This window comes from Carcharodon carcharias, chromosome 26 (genome assembly GCF_017639515.1).
Source record: "Carcharodon carcharias isolate sCarCar2 chromosome 26, sCarCar2.pri, whole genome shotgun sequence".
Lineage (NCBI taxonomy): Eukaryota > Metazoa > Chordata > Chondrichthyes > Lamniformes > Lamnidae > Carcharodon > Carcharodon carcharias.
In genome coordinates, this window is record NC_054492.1 from 10001331 (window position 1) to 10017592 (window position 16262).

Consider the following 16262-nt stretch of genomic DNA (forward strand, 5'->3'; position numbering starts at 1 on the left):
ATCTCAAACTGACCTATTCACTGTGTTCAGTAGTTACATGAGACCAATTGTCCAACACGTAGTGCCTGTTTGGAGTGTTGGACTTACCAACGAGCATGTCAACAAGCTCAAAAGCATGCAGAAATGAGCACTGAAACTGATCCCAGGTAATGCGTACCAAAATTACTCTGAGACAAGCAAGCTGCTGAATATTTGTTCCCTTGCTGATAGGTGGAAAAGCTCTGTCTGGGCTTTGCTAACAAACTCTTGAGTCCTACCTCCCATTGCTACTATCTCTTACCACAACCACACGGAAGTAAGTGTGCGGTGAAATTAAGGGGAAACAACACCATTCGACAGATAAGAAATAGAACAAATAGACTGTGAAAGTGCCCAACAAAACTCATAAATAGCATTTAAATGACTGAGAATTTAATAAAATCAACCCGACAACATATGATCCATGAACTTTAATACAAAATGCAAAATGCAGTAGAACTTTCATTTCTATTCTGTAAATTAAGGAGACCTGCATTTTGCGACATATTTTAATTATGTATATGCTGCAATTATCATAATTGTGTAATCCTTTTAATATTTTATACTTTATCTTTATTTTAATCATTGTCAAGAATTATGATTGCTTGTTTTATTTGGATCACCATCACAATTTGGCCCTTGCTACCTTGGTGATTTTTTATAAGCTAATTATCTTTCTCCCTCTATCAATATCTATATCTATCTATCTAGCTGTTCATCAGGTTTCTGAGTGGTTGGTCCTAGCGCTGGCTTCAAATCCCTTACCAGGATGTTGTTTTGCATTAATCACAGGCTAAGCCAGCATTGCAGCTTAAGATTCCATCTTGGTCTCTTCAGAGGTTCTTCAGTCCCTAAATCATTCCGTGAAAACATTTCCCGTTATACCCCGACCAACGTAACAACTTACATTTGGGGTGGAACATGGATCAACAATGCTGCCCTTTTGGATTTGAGTCCTGAGTTTGGCTCGAGCACAGACTGATGTAAGTTTCCTCTCCGTCCGTTCTTCATGACCTAACTTTGCACATTCTCAGCCTAAGATCATTTGGCTGCAAACCGGCAAGATTAAAATATTCCAAAGTTCTGCACGCTGGCACTACTTCCTCAGAGACCCCATAAAATGGAGAACATCCGATAGGGTAGTAAGGAAAACGATGTCTGAGAGTGCTCACACACTAGTGGGAGACAGATGAGATTTATCACCAACGCTATTTAAACAGTAATAGCACAAAAATACTTTCTACATGTTTATCAACTTGAGCCTTTGCATTAAAGACTGTAGAATGGAACAAAAGCTCTGATTTGGAGGACATCAAACATGTGCTGTGGAATACTCCCAGCAGTTCAAGTTCTACTGTGGAAGAATTCCACAATTCTCAAGCTGTCCGTAAGAGCAACTGACTTGATTGTGTTTTTATTGAAGGTAGTTTTACCTGTGGGCGGCCCATTCTTTTTCCAATATTTACTTTCTCTATCTGTTTCTTTCACGACAGGTCATTACATTTCCTAAATGGTGGGAAAAGATTGCCCTTGCACTTAGGAGCAAACAATCGAAAAAGGAACAAACACTTCACCAGTTGCCTTTTGATGATTGCTTTTGCTGTATCAGTATTGACATTGTGCGGTGCATTTTAACAATTGTGGTAAATCAAATTGTATAACATGAATGGGTGCAGATTGGCTATCACAATCAAAGGACTTGTGTCCTCTCTAATTCAAGTGCATGGCGGACAAAGTTTCTTAATGGTTCTTGGCTTAACAAAGTGTTCACACTGAAACCAAAGGCTACGTCACAGAAATCCATCAAACCTAGAGTGCTCTAATCCAGCTACTAAAGCAGATACTTACAGCATTTCAATGCACGTGGGCTGGTCAAATGCTGAACATAACTACAGCCCATGGGAAGCAGAACTAAAACCAATGTTTTAGTGAATGATTCGCTAAAGGTTTAGGACCATGCATGTATATATCTAAAGCTAACAAGATCCTCGGTTGCACTGACAGGACAATTCACTATAAAATTATGCATCAACCATTTTGTCCCTGCGCAAGATCTTCATTAGGCCTCATTTAGAATTTGGTCTCCATGGTTAGGGTTGTTGAGGCATGGGAAAGGGTGCAGAGGAGGTTTTGTTCCCAGGTTAAAACGCCTGAGCTACCCAGATAGGCTCAAAGAGCTGTGTCTCTACATTTGGAACAGCGTAGGCTCGGGGGCAATTTGATCAAGATTTATTAAATAATGAAGGGGCTAGATTGTGTTTATGGTGGGCAAAACTGTTTCAACTGGATAGATCAAAGAGGACCAGGGATCTGATTAAGAGTTAGGTAAGGGCAGAACCTAGTTGGGATCTTAGGATGCGATCCTTTTCTCAGGGAATAGTGGATGAAACAGGCTGCCAGCTCACACAGCAGCACTGAATCTGATGTATTCCTTAAGGAGAGTGGCGCCATTTCTGTCTGGGGCAGAGCTCACTTTGTACATGAGGTAAGTGCCTTGTAATGTAAGTCAGGATCAATGTGATCTTTTGGACCTGTTTCTATTGTCTGGAGGGATGGGAGAGGAATATTCCTTTTGTTTTCTCTAGCTGGCCTGTGTATTTATCTGGATTTTTGCCTCAACCAGGAGATTACATGGTTTCAGGCAGTGTGAGTGGAGATGCACAAGGCATCAAAATGTATGGAACAGGCTGATTGCACCAGGGGGTCTTTTGCTGTCCATCATTTCTGTATGTTTGGATGTCCAAATATTTTTATAGTTGGGGCGTCTAAAGATTTTGCCTTTTCTGAGTTGCTACCACCAATGAAGTGTCAAGGCTAAAAACAACCCTACAAAAGCCTCCAGCCACACAGAAATCCTACAGGGCAAGCCGTTAAATGATAACCGTAAGCAAAAAATACGTTGCCAGGGCTTAAGGCCCAGAATTCCAGAGTTAGATGTGGTCCTACGACAGATGTGGTTGGACATAAGCAAATCTGAAGATTTGAAAAGAAAGAAGGAAGTTTGTCACATGTGGAGAAATAATTATTCACTGTGATACCATATCACATTTCATTTATTATTAGAAAAGAACTTTTCACTGACATCAGATGTTTTCCATTGTAAATGTCGTGAAGTCAGCAGACCAACCAAAGAGCAGTTTAGTAAACATTAGTTCCTGGCTCCCTAAAATGAAAGGGAATGTTTGAAATAATAAACAGAGAAAACTGGAAATTCACTGTCAGTCAGTCAGCACCTGGGCACAACTGTGTAGTGAAGTGACTGGGCCAGTACTTCAGAGAACACCCATTGGCAGTTTGGGAAATCGGATCAGTTAAATGAAACTCTGGAAATGCAAAGCTGGGATCAGTAAAAGTGACCAAGAATCTGTCTGATTCTCATGAAAAGGCAACTGGTTCATTAATATCCTAAGGGAAGGAAACCAGCCACCCTTACCCAGTCTGGTCTATAAGTGACTTCAGTCCCACAACAATTTAGTTGACTCTTAACTAGTTCTCAAGAGGCCTAACAAGTCACACTAATAAAAACACTATCGATGGTTCAAGCAGCAGACACATCCACACTGTTCCAGGAAAACTAGGGCTGGGTAGTGACTGCTGGCCTTGCCAACAACACCCACAACCCACAATGAAAAAGGAAACAAAAGATCACACTATTGACCCCTATAAAAATGGAACTCAGTAATGGAGGGAAACACTGACAAGAAGAGCCCTGAATTTCAGGCATAGGTGCAAAGTGGATCAAGCATTCTGAGATCGCGTACAGGCACAGTCGAACTCTCTCCACCATAATCTCCATGCCCGCACTCAGACACACAATTCCTACTGCAACACCATTACAATTTGCATTTCCCACACCAAGCATCATTTGAGCTCTTTGAATGACATTGTCAATTAGTCTGTTCTAGGCATTTTATGGTGGGGCCTCCTGTCCATTGGAAACTGTAAATGTAAGGGTTTATTTTCAGGTGGATGTGGGAGTGGACTTCAGAAACTCACTCCAAAGAGCCATGTATTGATCAGGCTGCAAATACATCCTGACGATTGGCAAAATTTGCCTGTAAAACAAAAGCAGACAGGGTGCCAAAGGAAGTATTCATTATCAATAGGTTGTTTACAGCCAGAGGAGCTTTCTTTCATCCAATGGGTCAGCGCTAGATTTGAATCTAGGTTGCACATTTGAAAGGCCACTTCTGAAGCCAATCCACATTCCCTGGAATCAGTCTTGTATCTTTCCCTGTTCAAACTGCATGACTGGATTCATACATGAGGTCTTCCCCAAATCGTGAACGCCAATCACAACATCAAATTTCCTCTTTTAGAACTAGTATGGATTTGAATTGGCATTTCCAGCTGGGGGGAGGATTTTAGCAGGTTTCAGCTGGGTGATGAGGGGCTAGTTATTCCCCTCTCCCTCGGCAACATCATCAATTTTAGATTCAGGCTATTTTTAACTCCCAGGCCTTAGTCACAAGCTGCAGGGCAATGGGCAGAAACAGGCTGCTTACTGGCTCCTTCAACTTGCAATGCCCATAGGGTACCCTACGGAAGGTAAGTAGGGTGGGTACAGAGGGGAGAGGGTTTTGTCAGGTGTCATGGATGGCTAGGTGGGAAGACAGAAGCCCAGAGCAGCAGGTGTCAAGGCCTTTCTTGTGAGGATAGGAAAATTTATCCTGGCCCCACCAAAGGAACATTTAGCATTTAATCCTTATAATGCTACAGGCTTTGGTGCAATGGGATATTCATGACTGGTGACCCAATCAGTCACTGGCTAAAAAGCCATCAGACTCTTACTGGTAGGATCCCAACTCACATACACGTATAGGCTCCTGGCTGAGAAGTAGATAATTGACTTGCTCATCTTTAATTGCCTCACTTCTTGGTTTCTGCCATGTGGGGGTGTGGGGGGTGGTTGGGGGCTGGGGGGCTGGGGGTGGGCTGGGGGGGGGATGGGGGGGGCGGAGTTAAAATTTTGCCCTCAGTCATGTTTATAATAGAGCTGAAAATTTGCTGTTTGTTGTGAATTAACATTTAAACCTGGCCAAGTATAAATGGCTGGGTAATAACTTGTCAGGAATAAATCTTCCAACTCAGGGCCATACAGTTAATTGGACTCTGAAAGTGCAGATTGATACGGTGCCAGTGTAAGCACCAGCATAATGCAGAAACTCAGTGTACACTCAGCCAAGTGATATAATGATGCTTGCCACACAAACTGAATCAGGGAATTGTTTGAATAAAATTTGAGAATTACATTTGATCCAGGACATTTTAATTTGAAGTTAATTCAATCTCAGTGAGATTCAATGGTAAATGGCTAAATGGCATCCTCCCTGTACCAGAACTGGCTTATGTAGATTGCCCTGTTGGGTAAAGGGTACATATCTACATACATTATTAAAAGTCTTGTATAATGTGCAATTTCTGTCCACAAGTATTACTTGCCATTGTCACATTTTTGTTAACATTCACTATTCAATTTTGCTATGTAAACTATCTCAATAAAGTTGCAGGTTTTCACCAGTTGATGTCCCTGTGGAGAAAATTTCTGAAGCCTCTTTCCCAACTTCATTGCCATCTTTTAAAGAAAAATACTTTCATTCATCAATGTACATGTCACAGGAGAATTTAAAGATAAATAATTAAACATGATTGATAAATTGGCTTGAGATTGAGACAGAATCACAGAATTGTTACAGTGCAGAAGGAGGCCATTTGGACCATCATGTCTACACCAGCTCTCTGAATGAGCAAATCACCAATTGCCATTTCCCTACCTTTTCGCTGTAATCTTGCACATTCTTCCTTTTCAGATGACTGTCTAATTATCCTCTGAATGGTTCCGTTGAACCTGCCTCTGCCACACTCTCAGGCAGTGCATTCCAGACCCTAACCACTCACTGTGTGAAAAAGTTTCTCCTTACATCACTTCTGCTTCTTTAACTAATTACTTTAAATCTGTGCCCTTTCATTCTCAATCTTTCCACAGTTTCCCCCTATCTACCTTGTCCAGACATCTCATGATTTTGAATATCTCTCTGAAACCTTCTTTTCTCTAAGAAAAACAGTCCCAATTTCTCCAATCTATCTTCATAACTGAAGTTCCTCATCCCTGGAACCATGCTGGTGTATCTTCTCTGCACCCTCTGTAATACATGCACATCCTTTCTAGAGTGCAGAACCCAGAACTGGATGCAATACTCCAACTGAGGCCAAACTAGTGACTTGTACAAATTCAACATAACCTCCTTGCTCTAGTACTCTATGCCCCTATTAACTGCTCTCTCAACCTGCCCTGCCACCTTAAGTGATTTATGCACATATACACTCCCTCTGCTCTTCCACTCCCTTTAGAGTTATACTCTTTATTTTATATTGTCTCTCCATGTTATTTCTACCAAAATTAATCACTTCACATTTCTCCACATTGAAATTCATCTGCCACCTGTTTGCCCATTCCACTAACCTGTTGACGCATCTTTGAAGTTCTACATCAGGCTTGTGCAATAGGTAGATCATGGACCAAAATCAGGCCCATGACCCCTCTCTACCCAGCCAGTCAAAACATTGCTGGACATACAGCAGACTTGTGATTTGACAAATGCTGTAAACATGGTCCTCAATAACTGATTATTATTTCCAAAGAATTAGTCAAATCCAAAGTTTATAAGACCATAAGACCATAAGACATAGGAACAGAAATTAGGCCATTTGGCCCATCAAGTCTGCTCCACCATTCAACCATGGCTGATAAGTTTCTCAACCTCATTCTCCTGCCTTCTCCCCGTAACCTTTGATCCCCTTACCAATCAAGAACCTATCTATCTCGGTCTTAAATACACTCAATGACCTGACCTCCACAGCCTTCTGTGGCAATGAATTCCATAGATTCACCACTCTCTGGCTAAAGAAATTTCTCCTCATCTCTGTTCTAAAAGGTCTTCCCTTTACTCTGAGGCTGTGCCCTCGGGTCCTAGTCTCTCCTACTAATGGAAACATCTTCCCCACGTCCACTCTATCCAGGTCTTTCAGTGTTCTGTAAGTTTCAATCAGATCCCCCCTCATCCTTCTAAACTCCATCGAGTATAGACCCAGAGTCCTCAAACGTTCCTCATATGTTAAGCCTTTCATTCCTGGGATTGTTCTTGTGAACCTCCTCTGGACCCTCTCCAGGGCCAGCACATCCTTCCTGAGATACGGGGCCCAAAATTGCTCACAATATTCTAAATGTGGTCTGACCAGAGCCTTATAAAGCCTCTGCAGCACATCCCTGCTTTTATATTCTAGTCCTCTCGAAATAAATGCCAACATTGCATTTGCCTTCCTAACTACCAACTCAACCTGCAAGTTAACCTTAAGAGAATCCTGGGCTAGGACTCCCAAGTCCCTTTGCACTCCAGATTTCTGAATTCTCTCCCCATTTAGAAAGTAGTCTATGCCTCTATTCTTCCTACCAAAGTGCATGACCTCACACTTCCCCACGTTGTATTCCATCTGCCACTTCTTTGCCCATTCTCCTAACTTGTTCAAATCCTTCTGCAGCCTCCCCGCCTCCTCAATACTACTCGTCCCTCCACCTATCTTTGTATCATCTGCAAACTTAGCCAGGATGCCCTCCGTTCCTTCATCTAGATCATTAATGTATATAAAGTGAAAAATTGTGGTTCCAACACTGACCCCTGCGGAACTGCACTAGTCACCGGCCGCCATCCTGAGAAGGACCCCCTTATCCCCACTCTCTACCTCCTGCCAGACAGCCAATTATGTAAAAAAGAAACAATTAGATTTACTATTTTGAATTGTATCTGGTGCAAACATAGGTCTGAAATTACTGTTCCCACAGTATTATTCAGATATGACAGACTGCCCCACTAATAATGGAACTACCTTCCAGAAGTGGCCTGGTCCTTTAAGAAGCACAAACATTTACATTTGGGTAGGAGAGGAGGTGAAATCCAGAAGTGAGGTTGAGGCTGCTTGTGTTTTCTGATAGCAAGAAACAATAGCTCTTGAGGTTGTATTGCTGTTATTGCATTATTGGATTTATCAGCACACAACCCATTGAAACTTGAAAGTAAAAATAAAATGAATGTGCCAATCACCCTCATTATTCAAACTGTCTCTGTTGCTTCTAGCTGGCCATTTGTAAAAGGAAGAATTTGCATTTTTATAGCACCTTTTGTATCTCGAGATTTCCCAAGAGCTTCATAGCCAATGAAGCGTACACGTTGTTGCAATGCAGGAAACTTGATAGCTCGTGAAATACTTTTGGATAGTCACTGAGGTAGTGTAGCCCATGAGACAGTGAGAGACAAGTAAACTGACAGAGAATGAATGGGAGCGCAATAGACTATGAAGCCCCTGAAACAGCAATGTGATAATGACCAAATAATAAGTTGTGATTTAGAGATGTTGACTGAGGGATAAATGTTAGCAATTGGTGCCATAGAATCATTAATGTCTACCCAAGGGGATAGGAAGACAGCACCTCTGACAGGAGCATCTGCCTGAAATGTATGCTCAAATCCCCGGAGTAGGACTATAAACCTATCATCTTGAGACTTGCAGGTAAGGGTTCTACAAACTGAGCCGCAGCTGACACTGACAAATGTCGCACATGAATTAAACTGGTCACCTTCAGACCAGTTGCTTGTTAATCTATTCTCAAACTGACCTTAATTCAGGAAAAAGTTTTGAATTGGCAGTCGCACTCCGAGACATGGACAGCTGCTGAGAATGGTGAATTTAGAGACAGCCCCTAGTGCTCAGAGTTCCGCATCATTGACGTTCAAGGCAACTTTCACCTCGTGTCTGTCTGCCCTGTAACACTAAACACACTAAACACAATTCAGTAGGTGTGGGAGACAGTTCCAACTTCCAGCAGTGACCTCCTTTCTCTCTAATGAGCTCTCCTAAGAATATATAGCTGCAGTAAACTCAAACTCCTCCTGGAACAGCTAAGAGCAGATATTTCTCGGCTTAATATTTTTATGCCTCACCTTTGAAAGCAGCAAATTATTCTTTTGCTCTGCAATAAATCAAATACACAGGACCTTAATTAACGGCTGCCTTCCAGCACATTTGATCGCTGTTTAGCTCTCATCAACTGCTGAATGCAGTGTACTGTACATAATGCAATCCCAGCCATCCATTCATCGCTGCCTGCTAATGTCAATCTGGAAACCGTGTTCCAGTTAGATTGTCCACGTTCCTGCCAATCAGTAACTCAAAGGCTCAATCAACTGCAATCATTCTTTTACAAAGTTAAGAAAGTTGCATATTCAAACTAAAATGACACAGCTCCTTTAGTAGATGTGGCAGTTCCCTACAATAGTGGCGAGCATTGCTCAGATTTTGTGAAGATAATGTTTGGTTAATCCCACCACCCCCCCCCCCCCTCCTCCCATTCCATTAAATTAAATAAGGTCATTTGGAAGGGCTCCAAAATTCCTGCATGCGAAGGTAAATGTGATTTCCATTAGTTAATGTACTGAATCCTACATTCACAGAAAACACAAAGAGGATATTGTTGGGAGCTTGTGGTATGGGTGTCCTGGGATTCATTCAGTTGGTCCTTATATCAGTAAGGGTGGGGCTGTCGGTCTGTGATAATGTTTTACTTCATCGAAAGTTAATATTTGATTTTAATATTATTTTTGTGGTTATTAACACTAAACCACACTTATCATTGTAAACCACAGATGTAATGCAATATCATTCAAGTTAGAAATCACCATTAACCTAATACTGAGATGCACAACACATTAAAAAAAACTCATAATTTTTTAAAAATTTGTTCACGGGATATGTGGAAGTTGCTGACAAGGACATCTAATTGCCCTTGAGAAGGTGGTGGCCAGCCCTCTTCTTGAATCGCTGCTGTCCATGTGGTGTAGGTACAACCACAGTGTTGTTAGGAAGAAAGTCCCAGAGCTTTGACCCAGCGACAGTGAAGGAACAGCGACATAGTTCTAAGTCAGGATAGTGAGTGGCTTGGAGGGGGTCTTGGAGGCAATGGTATTCCCATACATCTGCTGCCTTGTCCTTCTAGATGGTAGAAGTCACAGGTTTAGAAGGTGCTATTGAAAGGGTCTTGGTGATGGGCAGTAAATGCTGGCCTTCCATACATCCCATGAACGAATATAAAATTTGCTGATTTAATTGGGTCAGCCACCTTTTACACCCATCTGATCTGATGGAGAGTACTAAGTAGAACAGGCTAATCCTGTACATTATTTCAAAGCAAAAAACCCATATTTGCAGTCGAAAGGGACATATAGGTGAGGAACAAACTGCTAACAGTAGTTCAGGAGGGATGTCAGAAAGCACTTCTTCAGAGCAAGTTATTAATAGACGTCAGTCAGGTAGGGTAGAAGAGAAAACCTCTGGCATCAATGGAGAGGTTTTGCTGAGGGTATGTGTGCTTATTGAAGGAGACTCGTTGGTCTGAATGAGAGTGGGAGCCATCTGTTGTGATTCTTTACTGAACCAGAATGCAGTGGCCACATATTTTTATTGCATGCTGAAGGTTTCAACAAATACTATTAAAATCACTAGCCACTGTACTAAAACTGTCAACTGGTGGTAATTTCAAGAACTGTTTGTGCGAGTGAAAATGAAGGCCTCAAACAGGAAATGGGACATCCTGTTTTTATTATGTTAATCTCTCCCCTTCCCCCCTTCATGGATGTCAGCGATGTCTGTGGCCAGCAGGACAGAGAGAGACAGCCTGCTCATAGGCCTCCTGCCCTGAAACAGAATGTTTCAAGGAACACACAGAGGCAAATGTGATCGTACATGTGGATTTCCAAAAGGCGTCTGATAAGGTGCCACATATGTGACTTGTTCTGAAAGTTAAGGCATATGGAATTAATGAACAACAACTTGCATTTATATCGTCCCTTTGCTATAATAAAACAACTCATGGGGCATTAGCAAAGTTGACAATGAGACAAATAAGAAGATATCAGGACAGGTAACCTTGGTTAAAGAGGTAACTTTTAAGGGGCATCATAAAGGAGGGGAGAGAAGTAGAGAGATATAGGGAGGAGAGAGGGGTAGAGAGGGGTAGGGAAGAGAGAGAGATAGAGAGGTGAAGGGAGGAAAGAGGGAGAGGTATAGGGAGGAGAGAGGGGTAGAGAGGGGTAGGGAAGAGAGAGAGGTATAGGGAGGAGAGAGGGGTAGAGAGGGGTAGGGAAGAGAGAGAAGTATAGGGAGGAGAGAGAGATAGAGAAGTGTAGGGAAGTGAGAGAGGTAAAGTGGTGTAGGGAAGAGAGAGAGCTAGAGAGGTGTAGAGAGGATATTCTAGAGCTTGGAGCCAATGCAACTGAAGGCACGGTGACCAGTGATGGAGGGATGAAAATCAGGGATGCATAAGAACTGGAGTAATGTCATGACCTCAGAGAGTTATATGGCTGGATGAGGTTACACAGCTATGGAAGGATAAGGCCATGGAGGAATTGGAAATCAAGAATGAAAATTTTAAAGTCAGGACATTGCCAGACAGGGAGTCACTGTAGGTCAGCAAGCAGAGAAGACTTGGTATGAGTTAGGATAAAAGCAGCAGAGTTTTGAATGAGATCAAGTTTAGAGGAAATGCTAGCTCCAAGGGTAGCCAGAAAAGCTTTAGAATTGTCAAGCCTGGAGGTAACAAGTGCATGGGTGAGGTTGTCAGGAGCAGATGAGTGGAGTTAGATGTGGAGATGAGAGATTTTACGGAGCTGGAAATAGGTACCACGCAGTGTTAGTGATGGAGAGCGTATGGGATCAGAAGCTCATCTCACGGTCAATGGGACAGGAAGGTTCAGATAGTCTGGTTCAGCCTCAGAGAGTTGCCAAGGAGAGGGATGAAGTCAGTGATTAGGAAACAGAGTTTATGGGTAAAATTTTTGGTTCAGCGGGCAGGCACCCGCCCGGCCTGACCGAGCGTAAAATGACACGCAGTGATGTCATCGCGCACTCGTGCGATATTTTGGCTGGCAGGCAGGCACCAGAGTCGACAATTAAAAGGCCTATTAAAGCCTTTAACAAGTTAATTAAAATAATTTTTTCGCTGCTCATCCATCGTAACGATTGGCGGGCAGGCAACAAGACCGAGCGCCCTTTGCACTTTTTTGGTAACCTCATCCACGGGCAGGGTGAGGTGTCCAAAAGCAAATAAAAATCAAATAAAAGCTTTATTTTTTTCATTATTAAAGTGTCGATTTTCATTGTTAAAATGGGGACATGTTTCATTACATTGTTATTTTTTAAATTATTTTTTTTTCGTATCTCCCTGAGGCAGCTCGCCCGTCTCACAATCCTCCCTCCCGCTCGCACAGGCAGCGCTCAACGCTGATGCTCATGTATCACGCTGGTCAGTGTGAATTTGCCCTCTGGCCAACTCCACCAAGCCCCTTGAGCCAAGGGCAAAATTCTGTCCTATGGCTGGGAATGAACACAATGACCCAGATCTTCCGGTCTGTGGTGACGTTCTGAACAATGCCGTGAAGGTCTTTGCCTGTACGCTGATCTTTTTGCCCTCTTCCAGCTGGGGCCTCTGATCCTGGCCGCAGCAGGAGACCTACAAGCACAGGAGGGATGGGTGAAGGGAGGTGTGCAGCCACATTTTACAGCATTAACTGCTGCGTGGAATACTTTCCTTTAATGGACAAAAGTATTGAATACAAAAGCAGGGATGTAATGATTGGAATGTATAAAACACTGGAATTTTGTGTACAGTTCTGGTCACCACATTACAGGCAGGACAGAATTGGTCTGGAGAGAGTGCAGAGGAGATTTACAAGAATGTTGCCAGGGCTTGAAAATTGCAGCTATGAAGAAATATTGAACAGGCTAGGATTGTTTTCCTTACAACAGAGGAGGCTGAGGAGTAACCTAATTGAGGTGTGCAAAATTATGAGGGCCCTAGATAGAATAGACAAGGAAGACCTGTTTTCCCTAGCAGAGGGGCCGGTTACCAGGGGGCATAGGTTTGAAGTGATTGGTAGAAGGATTAGAGGGGACATGAGGGAAAACTTTTTCACCCAGAGGGTGGTGACGTCTGGAAAGTCACTGCCTGAATTGGTTGTTGAGGCTGAAACGCTCAACTCATTTAAAAGGTAGCTGGATCTGTAACTTAAGTGTTGTAACCTGCAAGACTATGGTTATATTAAAATGAGTAACTAGTTTCTTTTTTCTCTCTTTTTGGCCAGCGCAGAGCATGATGGGCTCATTGGCCTCTTTCTGTACTTTAACTTTTCCATGTTCGAAGGTTCTATGGTATTCAGGTGAGTTTTTAAAGGTCTCAAGTCCTTCAGTGGGAGAGTGAGTGGCTGAGTGGGTAGGTGGATGAGTGTCTGGGTGAGAATAAGGGAATTGATGAATGGAGGCATGGGTGGGTGGGTGGTGGGATGAGAGCAGCTGATAAGGCCAGGGGTAGTTGGGTGGAGGTGGGTAGTCAAATTGGTCAGGGAGTTATTGGGTAGAGAGTGTAGATAATCAGGTTGTGTCTGGGGGGGGTGGGGGGTGGAATCAAGTCAGGTCAGGGGGTTATCAGTTGAGGAAATGGGAAGTTAGGTTGGGGGGTAGTCAGGTCGGGTCAAGGGGGGTAGTTGGATTGAGTCACATCAGGGCGGCAGGTTGATTGGGGGTGTGGGAGGGCTTGGTGTTGGGGGGGTGGGTAGTTTGGTTATGCTGTTAATCACTAAGTTACACCAGAGATTAAACAGTGTAGCAATTCTAGAGTAAATACCTGGGTAAGTCCCGCATACCTGGCCCAAGTCTCCAAACCTGAGCTCAGTGTCAATCACGGAGGGTCCAGGGCAGCGCAAATCAGCCCATTGGAAGTTTAAACTTCCTGGGAAATTCCAGCAGCTGTGCATGCATAAAGACTTCCACAGGATCCCACCGCACATCATGGACTTAAGTCCAGATTGTGCTGCTCTGAATCTCGGAAGATTGGCGCCAATGGTATTGGTCTTCCCAAAAAGTAATTGGATGAAATTTCTGTTTATTGGGTATTGGATGTTGAACAATCAGCTTAACAAAGCAGAGGTAGTGGAGGGGTTGAGAGAAGTAGTGAGGTGGTAAATGTGGGTGCATGAATAGAGAATTAATTCAGGGACCGAAAGCAAGGAGGAAGGATAAATGTCTTTCAGATTAACTTAATGTGGTTGTTGGGTCTGTGATTGAATCTTTGTTTTGAATTTACTGTGCTGTAGGCACAAGAAGAATCTTATTGAAGTTTGTTGGTAAATCCAAAGTAGGGAACATAATAAGCTGAGAGGACTAATAAATTGAATGTTAGGCATGGCTCAGTGAGTAGCACTCGGGCCCTTCAATCAGATGCTGAGTCAGATCCTGAGACATGAATACAAAATTTAGGCTGACATTCCAGCGCAGTACTGAGGGAGCACTGCACTGTTGGAGGTGCCTCAGCTCATCTGGTGAGCTATGCATTTGTTACCTCTAGACTTGACTAACCCAACACCCTCTTGAACAGCCTTCAACCTTACACCTTCCACAAACTTGAGCTCATCCAAAACTCAGCTGAGCATATTCTAAATAGCACCAAGTCTCATTCACCTATCCACCCCCGTGTTCACTGATCTATGATGGTTTCTGATCCGGCAACATCTGGAATTTAAAATTGTCCTCGTTATTTTCAAATCTTTCCATGGCCTTAAAATATCTGTTACCTCCTCCAGCCATCTGAGATTTCGTCCTCTTGCACATCATGTGTGAAATGCTTCAGAATTTTTACATTAAAGGCTCTATTTAAATACAAGTTTTAGTTGAGATGTTAAACAGAGGCCCAGTCTTCCCTCTCGGGTGGATGGAAAAGATACCAGGGCACTATTCAAGAGCAGAGAGCATTCCCTGGTGTCCTGGCCAATATTTATGACTTAATCAACATCATTAAAACAGATTACCTGGTCCTTTCTACATGGCTGCATTTCCTGCATCACAACAGCGAGGACACTTCCAAGTTACTTCATAAGCTTTGAAGCACATTGAGATGTCCTGAGGTCATGAAAGGTGGTACAAAAATGCAAGTCTTTTTTAATACTTCCTGTATCACATTGCTGTTTGTGAGACTTTGCTGAGTGCTAATTGGCTCCTGCATTTTCTGCATTACAAAAATGATTATAGTTTAGAAGTATTTCATTGGCTGGAAAGTGCTTTGGGCTGTTTGGTGGTGTGAGAGGGGCTTTATAAATTCAAGTCTCTTTTTTCTTTGAAAGCTCCTCGGGCACCATATCAAAGAATGCATTTGTTTCCCAGAACTCACTAGTCACTCCACAGGGCTGAAAGAACCAGAAGGTTGGATCCCTTTGCTTGTCTATGGCTCTTCCTTGAAGGCCATGGGGAGTTATGCCAGCTGCTGTAAGAAGACCTAAGTCCCACATCCATTAGGATATTATCACTGGCTGTAACAATGGAAGTGCCCACTGTCTGGAATATTTGGGCCATGAGGTCCTTCCAGGCAACTTTGGTCACTTTCTGTCACACAGTCAGACAACAGCTTTCCATTTTATGAAGATCACTGACACTTTATCCAGGCAGCCCTGCCAGTTTAGTGCCCTATTGTTGTATGTTAGTTATGACTGGCTAAGGAACAGTAGCGGAGACAGAGGGCAGAATTTTACAGCCCTGCCACAGCAGGGGCAAGGCTGCAAAATGCAATGAGCCATTCAAATGTACATTTGACGTCGGCAGGACCGTAAAATCCTGCCCATGTAAAATTCCGCCCATAGATATGCCTGAACAAATAATGGGTTTATTGTTTGAACATAACACCACAGGTATTACTCAGTCCAAGCCATGAGCTTTCTCCTTCTAGACTCCAAGTCATGTGACTCTCTTTTACATCATCATGTGGGAGGTAATGTTTCTCCAGTCCCACACATTAACCCTTTCAACCCTGAACACCCTATCTGAAGAACATGCAAAACACAGAAAGTGAACAGTCCAAACTTATATATTGTCAGGGGTCCACCAGATGCAAGGAACAAGTGTCATTGAAATCTCCAATACCTCAACCCCTCCAATGTCAATACTAGGAAAGACTTTCATTCCATAAACATCCAGCTATATTGTGTAATTGTCATCAGCTTTTCATGTTAATGCTTGCTGCCCAGAAGTTGTAATAATGCATTAAATCCACCAGAACCTCATCTCCCTGTTTGAATCTCTCCAATCAGGTTTCCAAAATTGCCAAAACAACTCTAACCAAAATCACCGATGGCATTCTCTGTGACACTGGT